Raw genomic sequence first — 14,527 nt, 5'->3', positions numbered from 1 at the left:
CTGCGGGTGAGCCAGTCTGAGGGTGCTGGCCCGCATCGCCTCCAAAGGTATTTCAGGAATGTTAATGGTATGCCTGAGTGGAGGGCTTCACAGCCCAGAGCTCAGGGCTGAGAACCGCTCTGTGGCCATCTGTTGAGGCTCAGGAAGTCTCGTAGCAACAGCTTCTCAAGAATGGTGCCCTCCCTTTTTTTTAATTAAAATTAACTAACACAAAACCCAAAACTGCTCCATTGCTCACGAAGAATCAGGACAGGATTCGGATTCTTTCTACAGAATGATGAGCTTTTAAGGAAGAAAAGCCCCCACATCCTTAATTCCTGCTCTTTAAATGAGCAATTTGTACTTGGTTTTGAGGTCTTAATTTTTTATTTTTTTATTTTTTGCCTATGGTAGAATTCTTTTTGGAAAAAGGGTAGAGATGGAAACAAGTTTCCAAAGCCGTGGAGAAAAAATTGGCAAATATATAGTTCAGAAAAAAGTGGTCGGTGTTTTGAGATTTTTCTGGTGTTTGTTGCATTTAACGACCCTGTCGGCAGCTGCATTTTTCCCTCTGTAATAACGTGAGCTTTATAAGCCTGGCTGTTTAGTTAGTGAAATGAACTTCAGACAAAGGTGCTAGTTTTCCTGTGACCATATGTGTGTTCCAATATGAGTCTCTTGAATCTGTGTTAACAGTAGCCCTTTAAAAAAGACAGAGGGGAAGTAGTGTCTGTCGTTTGTTATTTTTCAATTGATGAGGCATTAAATTAGCCATCTACAAAAACCAAGTTTGTTCCTCCGGATAGGAGAGTCTGGAAAATGATGAACACCTGAAGCCTAACCAGCAGCTGTTTCCACAGGGGCAGGTACACCAGATAGAGACAAGAGAATTTTATCCCAAGTTCTGGCACTTATGGGGCTATTTTAGGAAGGTAAGCAACCTCTTAGAGCATGTTCCTCATCTGCCAATTGGATTTCTGCATTGTGTGGAAGGTTAAATGTAATCACATAAAAGGCACTCAGGGAAACAATCCTTGAATGTGAATGGCATTTATGAAGGAGGATTACAGGCCGTCACTCTTGCCGTTGTACAACCCTGCGAAAATATTTTCATGAGAACTTTATATCCTCTTCCGTTTTCAGTTTGACGTTTTAAAATTTCCTTCCAGCCTTACCAAGTAAAATGTCCCAGGGGAGTCGCAAGATATTCCAACAGGCGTACATATATGCCACTCTTGAATATAGAACATACGTAAAACACTTCTTTATATTCTTGATTGATGGTGTGTGTTTCGACTCACGAAGTATTGTTCAGACCTGATGTACTGCCCCTGATGGTCAAAGGAAATGGATATGGACATCTGGACTGTGGGTTCCTAAGAAGTCTTTCTTTCTATAAAAAGCCGGACCACTTACCCTCTCTGTGCCTATTGCCCCATGTAAAAAATTTAACCAGTAAATATTTAGGGAGTACCTACCATGTGCCAGCTTTACTTCTAGATGCTGGGTTTAGGGTCATGAACAAATGTAGACAAAAATTTTTGCACACGTTCTGGTCAAGGGAGACAGGTAACAAACCCCCAAATATGTGACTTGTGTTGAAGATTATAAAATGATAACTTTCATGGAAACACATAAAGCAGGGAAGTATGATATATGATAGGCATATCATGGCAGAGAGGGATATTGCCGTTTCTTAGAGGGATGTTGGAGAAGACCCCACCAAGGTGACATTTGAAAAAAGGCTTGAAGGAGGGGAGAGAACGAGGCTTATGGTGAGCTGGGGAAGAGCACTGGAAACAGAGAGAACAGCAGGTGCAAAGGCCCTGGGAGGAAAGTATAAAGGACTTGTGTGAGGAAGAGGAGAGGCCAGTGTAAGGAGGGACAGAGGTCAAGGCCTTCTGGGCCACCAGAAGGCATTTGGCTTTTCCTCTGAATGAACCCTATGACTTACTTCACTGAGCTGTTCTGTTGACAGGTTTCAATGAAATCATTTGTGTGAAGCCTTTAGCACAGTGCCAATGACAGAAAAATTTTCCATAATGGTTAGCAATTGTCCATTTGTTTATTATTACTGCTACCTGGGATTTAAATACAGGATGATGTGAGCACACAGAAGACAGCTTTGTTCAGATCAAAACTGATTGTTCTTAAGAGAATTAAACTCTCAAGCTTGGCTCCCTAAGTATTCAATTCTATCCCCTAAAAAGGTCCCAATTCTATATCTTCACGCATATAGAGGGAAAAGTGTACTTTTTAAAAATTGGCCTTAAAAAAATAAATAAATAAAAAGTAAAAATTGGCCTTGTTTCAGCCAAACCATTGTTTCTATTATGAAAGTACAAAGTCCATACTCTCCAAGGACAGGTGTATTTTGAGACATTTGGCTTAAGTTTCAGCTACAAAATCCTATTGAATTCCACTGAATTCATATGCTATTGTAATGTACTCATGTTTGAGTTTTGATGTCAATACCCTTCTCTAGGCCACAGGATTTGAGGAGGGAAGGGATGTATTGCAGATATAATGAAAATGAGGAATCAAGGTCTTTTCCTTTTCTCCAGAGCCCAGAAGCAAGATTGGATTTCAAAGGCAGTTCAAGAACCCTCTCTCAAAATAACCTTCCCGGACACACCTTTGAGTGTCTAGATTCTACTGATGTCCTCCTTTGAACTTGAAGGATATGGGTCATAACTCACGTCAAGTGATGACTAGCTCAGAGATTAGAAAAGAGGGAAACCTTTTCTCCAGGCATTTGAAGACCACCATTTAGAATTGGGGTTATCCTTGCTCCAGAACCAAAATAAATGGTTTGGAAACAATTAAAGAAAAAACTTGATGGCAACTTGATGCGAAATAAAGAGAAAGGCTCTCTAAAAATGTACATTCTCATCAATGGAAATGTTCCAGGAGAGGATGGGTAACCAACGGTCAGAGGGGTTGTCCAACATTTGGACTCCAGCTTGACTTCAAAAATTTCTTCCAAATTTGCGGTTCTCCTTTCTTCTAAGATCTGCTTATTGAAAACTGAACTCTGCAGGAAAGTCACCTTACATTCTCTCTTTAAAAAAAATTTTTTTTAACATTCATTTTTGAGGGACAGAGAGAGAGACAGACAGAGCATGAGTGGGGGAGGGGCAGAGAGAGAGGGAGAGAGAGAATCCCAAGCAGGCTCTGTGTTGTCAACACAGAGCCTGCTGTGGGGCTTGATCCCACCAACCGTGAGATTATGACCTGAGCCAAAATCGAGTTGGATGCTTAACTGACTGAGCACCCAGGCACCCCAAATTCTCTTTCACCCACATCTTAGTGTGGGGATTCTGAGAGCAAGAAACAACTGGTTGTAGAAGCTCTATTTTACTTTGGTAAGGGGTGGCCAGGCTAGTCAGACTCCTGCAGCGATGCCCTGGTCCTGGCGTCTGGAGTCCCGGTCTTCCCCGGGGCTGACCATGCTATGTTCCATTTGCAGATTCTGAGGTTAGCATGTTGTCATAGCACTACTGCTTGCTGCAAAGTTGCTAAGTTATGATCAGTGGGTGTAACAGGCTACAGCTCATTTTTTCTATTGAACGAACACTTGTATTATACTTGTTCTGTTCTACATGATTTATTAAAATGCTGTCATAACTACCCTATGAACACAGCTACACTTTTAATCCCCATTTAACCGTTATATAATTGATATAACCAGTTCAGTAACTAATCTATCCAAGGTCACGCAGTGACAGAGCTGTGACTGAACCCAGGCAGTCGGCTGGCAGGGTCTGCACTCTTAACTCCTACATTGGATATGCCCACAAAATGTTCTGTCTGGTCCTGTGTGCCTTTTTCATTTGTCGTGGCTGTCCTGTGGATTAGAGAAACAAGTGATCTGGCATATCATTACACTTTATTGCCCTCTGTGAGGGCAGAGAATGTAACCTGTTGATACCCAGTGCCTAGCATAGTACCTGGGGCATGGCAGATACTCAAATATTTGTTGAATGAGTGAGAGAGTGAGGGTGTGACATGAACAAACAGTAGGAAGGCCATAGAAATGCCTTCCTGATCGCAATGAGCTACAGAGACATATGTGATTGTGGGCTGTCACTTAACACAAAAATTTTGAGGTTACAAAACAGATACAATTAGACGTGAGGGTTTAACAGGGCAGTTATTTGAACCAGCATCAACAGTTGCATCCCTTGTCAAGTGTCCATTGACATTTTAGTAGTCACATCCCACTGGAAATAGTGCCCATAAAAGTGCGCTCCCCCAAAAAGTTGTGCCCTCAGACACACCTGCCACGTGAGAATTGGGGAGGGGACAAACCAGGCAACCATGAATTCCCCTGACTCAGAGTTTTAATGCGGGATTTGGACTCAGTGCATCTAACATATGGATATTGAGACTCACAGACTTATTATGGGGTGGAGAAAGAAAGCCTGAGTCTGGCCAATGCCAGTGCCTGGGGGAATATTTGGGTATAGTGAACATAAACCCACTCATACCAGCTCGGATTAAAAAAAGGTTCTTTGGGGGTGCCTGGGTGGCTCAGTCAGTTGGGCATCCAACTCATCTCAGGTCATGGCCTTGCGGTGAGTCTGAGCCCTGCGTTGGGCTCTGTGCTGGCAGCTCGGAGCCTGGAGCCTGCTTTGGATTCTGTCTCTCTCTCTCTCTGCCCCTCCCCTGCTTTCGCTCTCTCTCTCTCAACAATAAAACATTAAAAATTTTTTTTAAAAATGGGTTCTTTGCACAGATATGAAAGAAGCTTATGGAAATCCAATTGTAGGAAGCCAGGAACTCTTCAGGTTTAACCAAATGATTCAGTCAGAAGGAGTCAGAAGCCTAGTTTGAGTTCCCACCTTGGCATTGCTGAGTTTGTGACCTTGGATAAATTATTCACTATTTCTGGACCTTATCAAGTCACCCGAAAAGTAGGAAATAATGAAAGTATCTATTTGTTGCATTGTTGTATAGATTAAATGAGACCATACGTCTAAGGCACTTGGAACACTGCCTGACACATGGTAAGAGAACACTAACCATTAGCGTTTGTTATGATTTAGCAAGTAGGCAGCTATTCACTTTCTCACTGGATTGCATAGTCCCTCATTTTAGTTGACTTTAAACATCAGTTCCATTATTCTTCTTGCAGACTAGCTTCCTGGAAAAAGTGGTTCCACGGTTAATCGAATGGCATAGTGATGTCGTCAAGGCTCCAGGCTCATCTCTTTCCATTCTACCATCTTTAGCATGATGATTTTCATCCCCAGATTTGCCCCCTCATGATTACAAGATGGCTGCTGCAGCTCCAGGCATCATATACTCACACAATTTTGTCCAAGGGCAGGAAGGAGTCTCAGTTTTGTGTATTTTATCAAGAATGAAGAATGCTTTTCCAAAATCCCTCCTGCAAACTTTTCTTTGAGTCAGATCTCATTAGCTAGGGTTGCGTCCTATGCCCATGAATAGACTAATAACTGGCAATGAAGTCAGAATGCCATGATTGGTGTAGATCAAGAATGATTTATCTCTTGGGGCTATGGAAGGATCCACCTTCCTGAATACATGGTCATCTGATATTACAATTGAAACAGAATTATGTCTGTGAGGAAGAAGGGTGCGCGCGCGCGCGCACACACACACACACACACGCACACACATTTAAGAATCCTATTTCTATAGAAAAAGTTATATATATATATATATATATATATATATATATATATATATATATATGATGGGGACACACACACACACCCACACAGCGGTGGTACCTGATAGGGGAAGGGAAAAGCTGACAATAGTTTTTAATCCCTGAGGCCACCTCCATTCTTGCCCTTCCCAAGAAGTTCCCATTTGTGCTTCAATTTCTTTGTGGGTCCAATGTCACTTGTATCACTTTCAATAATAACAACAAAATGCTGTCTGATGCATGTTCTCAGACTTGTGGGTTTCTGTTCTTCATATGGGCTTATGTGTGGCCCTGGCTCACCACAGAGCTGTCGCTGGATTCTACTCCAGATTCCCTCACAGATCTTGAGCTTTCTTCACCTGGTTAACTCAGCCTCTGGGCTCCAGTTCCAAGCACCATGGGCAACAAACTGGTAGTCAGGGACGAGCTGGTCCAGCCTCATCCCTTCAGTGAAGGCTTGGGCAGGGCCATGTTCTCCTAGAATAGTTGTGAGCAAGGAGACAATATCATTTGTCTCAGACAAAAACACATGATAGCCCTGCCCGGTCCTTCCTAAAATGGCTCTGTATCCAATTGAAAAGTATATTTTTCATAAGCAAAATGGTTAGATTTCAGATATGTAAGTGCCTTTGACAGGGAGTTAAAGTCTGGTGGCTCCACTCCCTTTGGCCTAATTTAAATAGGAGAAAGAGAGAATTCTGGGTTTGTATCAGGAGGGAAATAGTGAGAGATTTGAGGGGGAGGAGACTAGGGTTGCTGAGTGAAGTCATAAATGAAATCAGTGTGACCTGCCCTGGATGGCAATTGGGAGAACCAAGGAGGACTGATAAGGAAAATCCCAAGAAAGGTAGAAATGTAAGAGTCAAGCCTGTGGTTCAATGAGTATGGATAAGTAGTTTTTCTTTTCTTTTTTTTTAATGTTTATTTTTGAGAGAGAGAAAGAGAGAGGGAGAGAATGAGTGGGAGAGGGGCAGAGAGAGAGGGAGACACAGAATCCGAAGCAGGCTCCAGGCTCTGAGCTGTCAGCACAGAGCCCGATACAGGGCTCAAACTCAAGAGCTGTGAGATCATGACCTGAGCCGAAGTTGGACACTTAACCGACTGAGCCAGCCAGCTGCCCTAACTCTTTATTTTTTAATATTTATTTTTTTATTACGAAAATGTCCAAACATTTGTGAAAGTAGAGAGTACCACAAATTCCCATGCACCCCCCTATCTGGCTGGATGTTAAGTAGAACAAGTCTGGGAGAGGGAAGGGAAAGCTAAAGAAAGAAGCAGGATCCAGTGAAGGACTAAATAGTCAATGACAGGTGTATTAGCGAACTGTCAGAAGTGGACAAAAAGTTGAAATTCAAGATGTTTGTTCTTCTTAACCATAGGCTAATGAAATAATTACTAAATGAGATCTGCCTTCTTGTTCTTTGAGTAGGGATTATGTAATTTGAGGAAGCAGACCCCATGGCCTAATCTTCAAGTGGCTGGGGGGGTCTTACACGGTGACAAGACTAAGTAGCTGGGAGGAGGAGGCATCATTCATTTGATGTTCAGAACCGCTGATCTGCACATTTGACATTCAGAACCATTGGTCTGCACCAACCTAGGCACTGTGCTAGGCTTTACAGGCATGCAGGTCTGAAAGACAGCGTGCTCACTTTCACAGAATGCAGCATCTCGGGGTGGGGAGGAATAGACAAGAAAATCCATAACAGGCATGCCATGGTAGCCTAGAGTTTTTCTGGTGGTGTAGAATAGGTGAAAGCTTCTTGTAGGAAGATGAGGGTCTTGTTTTCCAGAGGGGAGAATAGGAGTTAGGTAGATGGATTTAGTGGGTAAGGAAAGGCTTCTAGACAAAGTAAACAAAGAGGTAATTGAGCAGATCCTCAAGGCAGGGCTGTGGGTCCGACTGTCTGCTTGTGACCTACTGAAAGAGAGGCAGAGATGGGGTGGGAGCAGGGCTGCAATCCAGCCCAGGCCCTGCCCCCTGGAGCAGCGGCAACCACCTGGAAAAGAAGTTGTTTTGTCTGATTTGCACAAGGCGCCGCGTGGGCTGGGAGTAGCCCTGTCTGAATGTATTTGGTATTCTTTAGGGAGCATATGTGAGGATGCCCTTGAGTTTGAACAGGATCCTGAAGGTAATGGGGAACTAATGAAGGATTTAAAAGGCAGACCAGCAACAAAAATCAGATCTGTGTTTGAGAAAGACCATTCTGGCTGCATTTTGGAAGATGGCAATTCTGGAGGGGAAAAAAAAAAAAAAAACTAGTGAGAGAAGACTGGTCCAGATGAGCAGTCACAAAGGCTACGGTGGGGCAAGAAGAGTGGGTGGATTCGATATCCAGAAGGTAGAATAGGAAGACTTGATGACAGGTTGGCTCTTTGGGTGAGGGAGAGAGAGGCGGTTAGGATGATTCCCTGGTTTTTAGCTTCAGCACCTCAATGGGAGGTTATAGCTTCCCCGCAAAGACTGATAAACCCAAGAACTTTGACATAGAGTTTGGTAAGGTGTTACTGATTGAATAACAATAAAAAGTTCCTTATATAAGCATTATGGTTAAAGATTAAAAGGAAGGCTTCAATAGTAGCTTGAGTAGTTGAGACAGAGGAAAAACACCCTGATCTTGAGCTGTGCCCCTTCAGAGAATGAGCAATTGATATTAAAAGAAATTGTCACTACCCCGTCCAAGTACAACAAAACCTCCTGCCGTAGACCATCAGTCCTTTCAAGATAGACCCAGAGTAATGCCCAGCTGTAGATAGCTAGTTCGTCACCCTTATTCTTGCTTTGAAGAGTAAAATGATAGAAGCCTAGAGAACCCCAAACCTTTTCCCATTCTTTTGGAGAAAGCAGGGTTTTGTTTCTTTTGTTTCTGATGGCAGACATTCCAGCAGCATTCTTTCTGTCCCCCCCGTGCTTCCCATGATGGTAGAGTAGCTCAGGCTTTGGAGATGAATGGTTTCTGGGTTTGAATTCCAAGTTCATCGCCTTCTATCGCTTGGGGCAGGACACATCTCTATGAACCTCATCTACAGCATGGGGGGGTGGGAATAGGACCTACCTCACAGTGCTGTTATGAAGGTTAAGAGACAATGAAAGTGGAGGGCTTGGCATAGGGTCTGGCTATGTGGTGGTGGTAGAGGTGGCCGTTGTTGCTGTTGTTCTTGTTTTGTTTATTTTATTTTTTTTTAACATTTATTCATTTTTGAGAGACAGAGGGAGACAGAGTGTGAGTGGCGGAGGGGCAGAGAGAGGGAGACACAGAATCTGAAGCAGGCTCCAGGCTCTGAGCTGTCAGCAAAGAACCTGACGCAGGACTTGAACTCACGGACCACATGAGATTGTGACCTGAGCTGTAGTCAGACACTTAACTGACTGAGCCACCCAGGTGCCCCGCTGTTGTTCTTTTTTTAATGCCGATTTCACACGTTAAGAAAAGATACAATTTGATTTTGCAGACTTTAATTAGTTCTTGGGCCTGCATCTGTTAGATAGAGACTACACGCCATGTTGCCTTCTTCATGAATTGGTCCCAGGAACAAGAGGTGCACGCCATGATGCCATGTGAGTCAGAGGGCAGGTGACATACACTGTTCCTTCCCGATGTGCCTTGGGGTATCGGGCTAATTATATTCAGGCTAAAGGAGGACACCATTATACTATAGAAACCACTAGAAAGAATGCAGAGAACTCTGGTACTTTTGGCTTTCACATGACCAGCTTCAGGCTACTGAAGCTACACTTGGTATTACATTTAATAATTCAACAAAGAATATTTATCGTTAACTCCCAGCATGAGGCTTCAGCGGCCGGTTGCACCCAAGGAAAATGTGCTTAACTTTCTTATCAAGAAATAGTCTCGATAAGACATTGGCGACTGTAACTTTGGTCATTGCTCTGGAATGTCCCCGTTGGTACCGCCAGTTTTCATTGCCCACGGGTGTGATGTTTTCGTAAGTGCCTTCATTTATGCTTTTACAGATTGAAAATGTTTTTATGCCACTCTGGAATTGAAAACAAACAACTAGTGTCCTTCTATCTCTCCTGCAAAAAGAGGAATAATGAGAATTCAGGAGTTAATATTGTTAAAGGGCCTAGGATAAGAACTCCATGTTTAAGCATGAAGTATTATTGTTCTTGGTTGCCCCCGAATCCTTGTGAAGCCACACGAGGATCAAACTGAGTCTGAAAATCAAACAGAGAAATGTGGAAAGTCTGTTTTCCATACTACTCTGAAATCTGTTATGCCTTTGAGTAAGAAATGCAAAAGATTTCAAAATGTTTCAAATTAGCCATCCAGGACACCTGGGTGGCTCAGCCAGTTATATGTCCAACTCTTGATTTCGGTTCGGGTCATGATCTCACGGTTGGATAGATCGAGCCCCGTGTCGGTCTTAGTGCTGACAGCACAGAGCCCCCTTGAGATTCTCTCCCTCCTTCTCTCTCTGCCCCTCCCCTGCTCTTTCTCTCTCTCTCTCTCCTTGTCTCTCTCAAAATAAACAAATGAACATTTCTTTAAAAAATTAGCCATCCATAATTGTTTGCTATAAAAGAGAAAGAAGAAAATTCAGTGACAGTTAAAAATTTAAACCAGTAGTCCTCAACTGAGGTGATCTTATCCCCCAGGGGACATTTAACAAAATCTGAAGACACTTTGGGTCGCCACAGCCAAGGGGGTGTGCTACCAGCCTCCAGCGGACAGTGGTCAGGGATGCTACTGAACAGATCACACTGCACAGGATGGTCCATATAACGAAGGCTTGTCTGGACCAACTGGTTGAGAAACCGTGAGTTAACCGATGGCTGTTTGGACTGTCTCTTTCAGCAAGAGATAAGCCTTCTCATTGCTTTCTGAGAATTGAAATTATTTTCCTCAGTTCATATAGGGGAAAAAGCTGCTATACCTTCTTTTAGGCTCAGACTGGGTTGTCCTCTTTGTACGTAACTCTCACATCGTCAGGCAGTTCAGTCCCCAAGCCATCGGGCCAGTGGCAGGGGCGATTGTGGGTGGGAGAAAACAACAACCGGGCTGACTAAAACATTCACTTTTCAAACTGGTTGGTTTATCACTCTGTGGACACACAGCTGTTTTGTGGTCATAAAGGGTGGAGTAGAGGAGAGAGGTGAGGAAATGCCTTCACATTTCAGTGCTCTCCTTTAAGGAAAAGAAAGGTGGCTTTTCAAATGCTTGCCAAGTGTGAAGCCATCCAGGGGTGGGCACAGAAACTTCCTTTTGTTTTTTCTTCTCTGTCCTCTTTGATTGTTGTTCTTTCACAAACTATTTATTGAGTACTTTCCAACCCAATTCCTGTTGTAAGTACTGCTCATGATGCAAAAAACTCATATGGTTCTAATAACAGCTAAAAGAAAATCACAAAGCCCTACAGATAACCATGTTATCTCAAAAGGGAAAAGTTGGACAAAGGACTTCTCTCCCAGATATTATGTATTCATATCTTACAAGTTTAATTATAAGATTAACCCACATTTTGGTACGCCTTATTGTGCCTTATTGAACACTTTAAAAATATATAAATTCATGACAAGTGACTGCGATAGCCATGTCAGTTTTCTTGATTTACTCTCTGTGGAAAGCTTTTGCTTTATCTCTGAAAGATTACCCAGGTCTGGGGCTTACTAATGGACGTGTATTGGGAAATAGGAGGCAAGAGTAAAATTGACTACAATACATAAATTTATTTATAGGAAATAGTTTTAAAGTCAAATCTCTCTTAGTCTGTAGGAAGTCAAATTACTTTTCATTATGATGAATGTTAGTACATCTTCAGATACTTCAGTAGAACTCACTGCACAGAGACGCCTGGGTGGCTGAGTCGTGTAAGTGTCTGACTCTCACTCGGGTCATGATCTCACAGCTCGTGAGATGGAGCCCTGCAAAGGGTTGGGCTCTGTGCTGACCCTGCTTGGGATTCCCTCTCTCTCTCTCTCTCTCTCTCTCTCTCTCTCTCTGCCCCTTCCCTGATGGCACTCTCTCTCTCAAAAATAAATAAATTGATATAATTGAATGAATGAATGAATGAATGAATGAATAAATAAATAAATAAATAAAACTCACTGCACAAACATGATGTAAGAGTGAAAGGGGAGAGTCTGAAGCCGGATGGCTTGCATTCAGATCCTGGCTCTGGCACTGACTCTCTGAGACCACTGAACTTTGAAGTCTTTTTTTTTTTTTTCATCTTCAAAATAAGGATAATAGTATTTTCTTCAGAGGATGATTATAAGGATTAAATGAGCTAATGCAAGTAACTAACACAAAGTGCTCAATCTGTGTTATTTTTGCTGTCATCATTATCACATTGCATCATATTTTATTATTCCGTGTTTGTACTAAGCAGGAGACTATAGATGAGCCCACTGCAGCTTGTCCAAATCCAACATGGTGTATGTGCACCTGACGTTGATCATCTTGAGTTCCTTGAGACAGTTATCTTTGAAAAATGCATACTTTGAAATCTTTAAAGGACTGTGATGTATTAATTTATAACTGAATCCTGTGACTTTCTGTACAGTAACACCATATGAAATACTGGAATAAAATCCTAAGGCTCAAATACGTTCCAGTCTTCAGGCAACAGGGGCCATATATTAGAATTTGAGCTTGTGATTGCCTTAGAAGAGGATGCTTTCAACCCTTCTCGCCTGTGTAGTACTAGGGAGTGTGGATAACTGCTCTAAGGGATATGGATATCAAATATATACTATATCAAATTTGACATAAGTGTCAAATTGCTGACATACTTTTATTGTCCCTAAAGCAGGATAGAATTAAAATGCTGAGCACAAATAGGTGGAGATGATTTTACAGCTTTGGTTTTTCAATTTTATTTCCTAAGTGAAGACACATGATTGCTTTTGAGCTTTATCATTTAAGTATATGCCTCCTACTTAGCGTCTTGTCAGCATCTAAATTGCCTGTGTGTTATTTCAGTAAACAAAGCGGTTGATCAGAATGATCTCTTCAGAGTCTGAATTTTCTTGTTAAAATGTTAAAGTGAGAATCATCCATGTGAGGAATGCCTTGGAAATTTTAGAAATCACTGTTTTGCAAAGATCGAGGTTAGTAATTGTGAGTGTCAGTAACTTTTGAAATCATAGCCTCCTAAAGCAGTATGGACAGGGGAGAAGGAGGTGTAGAAACACTGCAGTTGTAAGTTTTGTGAGACAAAAGTGATGTTGTACTCAGAGAAAGAGATCTGGGAATTATATTCTATTAATTCTAGATAGAAGTTTGAATAAATGACTAATTATTTGTGTCCATAAAGTTAGGGATTTACTCGTCTATAAAACCAAAAATGTGAACTAGTTGATGTCTAAGGTAATTTCATCTCTAACATGTGAAAATCAATCTAATGTGACTTTTGGACTGAATTCCTCAAGGGGCAAATAGGTGCACATTTAATTCAGTGCTGAACGAAGCCTTAATAGTAAACATTAAACTGGTTTTGATTTAAATATCCTCTTCTACAACATTGTAGAAGATTTAAATATCCTCGTCTACAACGTTGGCTGTAAAAGCCCTCTGTTGATGAGTTTCAGTATGGGGGTACATGTGAAGAACTTGCTAGAGGAAGATAGACTGGTTCTATTTCACCCTGACTTTAACAGTGTGGACACAGCAGGGGAAATGATGGCTTTGATGGCAACACTAATGAAAAACAAGAGTGGAAATTTACCCAGAGAACGACAGTGTGTCAGTGATCGTCAGCCCAGAAGAGAGATTTGGAAGAACCATTTTATTGCACATCAGTGGGAGAGAATAATTCCTATTACAGAGATCCTAAGGAAAGTTGGAAAAAATAAATTAGATTTGAATTTGACTGGCACTGTAGCCCCATATTCTGTATCCCTTTAGCTATTCCATATCCCTTTAAACTACTGATATGCTGTCAGAGAGCGAGTAAGTGTGACCCGTCCCCCTAACATGGGTAAAAAAAAATTATAATTATCCTATTTAAGATATAAATAGCGGGGCGCCTGGGTGGCGCAGTCGGTTAAGCGTCCGACTTCAGCCAGGTCACGATCTCGCGGTCCCTGAGTTCGAGCCCCGCGTCAGGCTCTGGGCTGATGGCTCAGAGCCTGGAGCCTGTTTCCGATTCTGTGTCTCCCTCTCTCTCTGCCCCTCCCCCATTCATGCTCTGTCTCTCTCTGTCCCAAAAATAAATAAACGTTGAAAAAAAAATTAAAAAAAAAAAAAGATATAAATAGCAAAAGGAAGAAGTAATAAAGAAATGGTCAAAAGGAACTGCCCAAGTGGTTGAGAGCACTGTGCACTTCAGCTAAGTGACACCTATAGGGAAAATCTAGTGGAATCGATGAAAGAGGGAAAAATGTATTTTCAGTGGCATAAATCCCAGGGCAAAGAAAAAAAAAAAAAAAAAAACCAAGGAAAAGATGTAGGCTTTAAACAGATGGAAAAATCCTTGTTTTCTAGATGTATCTTTAAAGACATTGGTCGAAATTCTAATAGCTACAGTTAAATTTCTTTCTAACAATGCAATTTTAGGTGCAGAAGTATTCTTTATCATTTCAAATTTCTAAAAATTTGTTAAAGGCACAAGGCACTATGTTTTAAACAAACAAGTATTTTGAAATACCCTGCTTGCTCCTGACTTTGCTGCATACTCACATAATGCAAGGTAATCACTCTGAATCTGTTTATCAGGAAAATGGGGGTAAAAAGCTCTACCTACAGAATTACCCGGTTACTAATTTCATACATATGCATTAAATTACATACACAGTATTGTACTGGGTAGCTGGCAGGAGTCCAATAAATGCTATAGGGGCATATGGGTAGTGGTCTTGGTATGTCACATTGTACCCAGACGGACACAATTTGCATATGTTCTACC

General features: G+C 41.8%; 1 protein-coding gene across 5 annotated transcripts in view; it reads left to right on the top strand.

The window, feature by feature from the left end:
* Positions 1–14,527, top strand: part of SHROOM3 (shroom family member 3) — a 320,350-nt gene that overhangs the window by 141,963 nt on the left and 163,860 nt on the right. The window contains exon 2 of one of the 5 annotated variants that reach the window (XM_045473679.1): positions 786–911. The exons of the other annotated variants lie outside the window; for them this stretch is intronic. The gene's annotated coding sequence lies outside the window, so the exon portion shown is untranslated. The remainder of the gene's footprint in view (positions 1–785; positions 912–14,527) is intronic. 5 annotated transcript variants of the gene reach the window in all.

This window comes from Leopardus geoffroyi, chromosome B1 (assembly GCF_018350155.1).
Source record: "Leopardus geoffroyi isolate Oge1 chromosome B1, O.geoffroyi_Oge1_pat1.0, whole genome shotgun sequence".
In the NCBI taxonomy this organism is placed as follows: domain Eukaryota; kingdom Metazoa; phylum Chordata; class Mammalia; order Carnivora; family Felidae; genus Leopardus; species Leopardus geoffroyi.
Note: the sequence above shows the minus strand (reverse complement) of the source record. Positions and strands in the feature narration are given on the sequence as shown.